The sequence below is a fragment of the Hyla sarda genome, chromosome 4, assembly GCF_029499605.1.
Source record: "Hyla sarda isolate aHylSar1 chromosome 4, aHylSar1.hap1, whole genome shotgun sequence".
NCBI classification, from domain to species: Eukaryota; Metazoa; Chordata; class Amphibia; order Anura; family Hylidae; genus Hyla; species Hyla sarda.
The window spans coordinates 89,594,107-89,597,359 of NC_079192.1; the positions used below are offsets into that span (position 1 = coordinate 89,594,107).

At 44.7% G+C, this 3,253-nt stretch overlaps 1 long non-coding RNA gene across 1 annotated transcript; it reads right to left on the minus strand.

The window, feature by feature from the left end:
* Window positions 1-1,034: 1,034 nt before the first annotated feature.
* On the minus strand, window positions 1,035-1,829 carry LOC130368185 (uncharacterized). The gene is made up of 3 exons (XR_008892331.1): window positions 1,693-1,829; window positions 1,428-1,592; window positions 1,035-1,325 (listed from the first exon to the last, which is right to left on the minus strand). It is a non-coding gene; the product is annotated as an uncharacterized LOC130368185 (long non-coding RNA).
* Between the last annotated feature and the right edge of the window lie 1,424 nt (window positions 1,830-3,253).

Below are 3,253 nucleotides of genomic sequence, written 5' to 3' on the forward strand. Positions count from 1 at the left end.
TAGCCAACCATTTCTGGGCATAAAACTCTGTAAGAGACAGCAGTCTGGGGGCGTCTGTGGTGGACATGAAGGAAGGGGGGGGTCCAGGGAAATTGAGATTTGACGTCTGCAGCGCGCGCTTCTCACTGAGCGACGGGTCTCATCCCAGGTATTGCAGGGGGACCCCCCACGATCAGCTACTTATCCCATAACCCATGGATAGGGGATAAGTTAATTTTTGCCATAGTTCTCCTTTAATTGGCCAGAACACACCCAAAATCGGTCCCAGCCAAACATTGCTTTGTGTCCTGTCATTTCTCCCAGCTGTTCTTTTTCTACCTGCTTGTAAGGCATGCCTACACTCTCTAATTCCTTAAAGTGGTACTCCGCCCCTAGATGTCTTATCCCCTACCTTAAGGATAGGACAAAAGATGACTGATCACTGGGACCCCCGCAATCTTCATGCAGCACCCGGCGTTCCAAATAATATATTTAGAACTCTGGGTTCTCGTGGTGCGGGTCGTGACCTCCCGCCACGCCCTTTCCATTTATGTCTATGGGAGGTGGTGTGATATCACAAGAAGGTGTGGCATGATGTCACGAATCCCACCACAGGAACCAGTGATCTAAACATACTATTTAGAATTTTGGTTGCTGCATGGAGATTGCTGGGGTCCCAGCAGCAGGATCCCCTTGATCAGACATCTTATCCCCTATCCTTTACATAGGGGATAAGATATCTAGAGGCGGAGTACCCCTTTAAGGGACAGTTCATGTACCCAAAAGTTGATCCTTTGCAACCGTATGACCCCTAGCAAGTTCCCTGCATGAGTCCCATTCATCAGAAAAAGGCTTGTGCATGGAACTTGCTGGGTGTTCTACGTTTGCCTCATAAACTGAACCACCCAGCACCAGTTGCCTCTCTCCGCACTGCATTATGCAGATCGTGCGGGAGAGCAGCTTTGGTCATCCATGTTTTGCTAACTCTATTTTCACACACAGAAATAAATAAATGAGTCGAACAAGTCAAAGAACAGTTTAAAAAAAGGGGAACTTTATTTATTATTTATTAAAATGTGTGTGTAGGGGACTTTTTGTAACCTCCCATCACTCACAAAGAGCGTACAGTAACTAATACTCAGGACAGGAAAAACCTCCAGAGGGGAGGAAACCTGTAGGGAATCCATGGCTACTGTATGGCCCTTCCTCTGGGCATACTAAAGGAGGTTACCTCTATAATTTGGGCAAATGTTTCTGTGTATGTGCATGATTCCTAGGCCTGTGCCGTCATCCAACGTCTTGCTGTAGGTCCCGAAATGCTACTCCATGTCCTGGAAATAGTGCATCTAAGATAGGGGACAAAAAAGATAGATTATTTACATGTTTATCATAGAAATACACATGGAACTGCAATAAAGACCTTTTGGACAAAACAATGTAACACTTACCAGTCACAGTCATGTGCATGACTTTGCATTCCCGTGTCCCTACACAGTGTCCAGCACCGGCCCCTCACTGATGAACAGGACCAGTGTTATTTCTGGGGCTATGCCTTCATCCAACGTCTTGCTGTAGGTCCAGAAATGCTACTCCATGTCCTGGAAATAGTGCATCTAAGATAAGAAAAAAAAGATAACTTATTTACATGTTTATCATAGAAATACACATGGAACTGCACTAAAGATCTTTTGGACACAACAATGTAACACTTACCAGTCACAGTCATGTGTATGACTTTGCATTCCCGCGTCCCTACACAGTGTCCAGCACCGGCCCCTCACTGATGGAGAATGAACAGGAGCAGTGTTATTTCTGCTCAGTGCTGCTCTTTGGTGGACAATGGTTATGACATCACATGTGTGACACGCTGTTACCTCCTGGGAGTTCTATTTCAGTAGTGCTGCTCTCTGATTGGCTGAAAATCAAAAAAGCTTTCTAATATATTCTGTATGACTGTTATCTAAGGTTTTTGACAATTTTTATTAAAATGGCGCCACTCCCTGTGGGTGCGTTATATTTGTTTCTCCTAACCAGACATTCTGTATATGTAATATCATTTGGTGGCCCCAACAGCCTGGGCCCATAGGTTTCTTACATAGATCAATGCTACTCCGGTAGGCTCAATGAGCAGCGCTGGCCGCCGGGACGTCTGACGAGTGACGTCCCTGACGTTGCGGTCTGGAGCGAAGGATGTCACTAGTCAGACGTCCCAGCAGCCATTGATTTAAAGTGGTCGTGGCTCCTGCTGCCAGTTCCAGATCAGACACCATGGCCCTAGATTGACATACTGCAACACCGATCCCCTGTGGCTGCCCACCTGTTGCAAAACTACAACTCTCAGCCTTCGGCTGTCAGGGCATGCTGGGAGTTGTAGCTTTGCAATAGCTGGACAGACGTCTGTCGAAAGAGGGGAAAAGGGACCAGAAATAAAGCAATGTGGGCTTTGAAAAACACCATTTATATGTTGTTTTTAATCACAGCCCAAGTCTAGGAACAAACACAATTCTTGTTTGATGTTTTTTTCTTTTTTTTGCAAAAAAAAACAAACATCAAAATCTTCCCCCTCATGTCTTTTCTCAGCTATCTTTGTGTTATTTTTGCTAAAAGCACTGGGGGGGGGGGGGGGGGGGGTCTTAGAGATTTATCAAAACCAGGGAAGAGGGAAAGTGGACCAGTTGCCCATAGCAACCAATCAGGTAGTTTCTTTCATTTTTTAAAAGGTCTCTGAAAAGTGAAAGAAGCGATCTGATTGGTTGCTATGGGCAATTGGTCCACTTGACCTCTGCACAGGTTTTCATACATCTGTCCCAATGTGTATTATTATTATCATCATCATCATCATCATCATCATCATCATTATTATTATTATTATTACAGGAAGTGTTTTTTCTTTGGTGTTTTTTTCCCTCTGGCTTTTCTCATTACAAGTCATGTGATTCTTTCATCATTTGACTGAAGGATTTCTATAAAAAAAAATTGTGAGAAAATACCCCCCCCCCCCCCCCCCCCCCCAAAAAAAAACAAAACATGCTCTCGGCATCCCACAGATTTGATAGCCATTAGTGTCTGGTGTTTCATATTACCCTATTGATTCCAACCTAACATGTGCCCGCAGCGAGCATGGTGTTTTTTATGACAAACACGCCAAGTGTAATCCCAGCTGAAATGAATGTTTTCACAATAGGTGTGAACAGGCTGCAGGCTGTGCTAGATATATTTGCATAGTTGCGGCATACAGCACGTGCAGCATTTATGTGGCAGCTTTCCGCTGGCA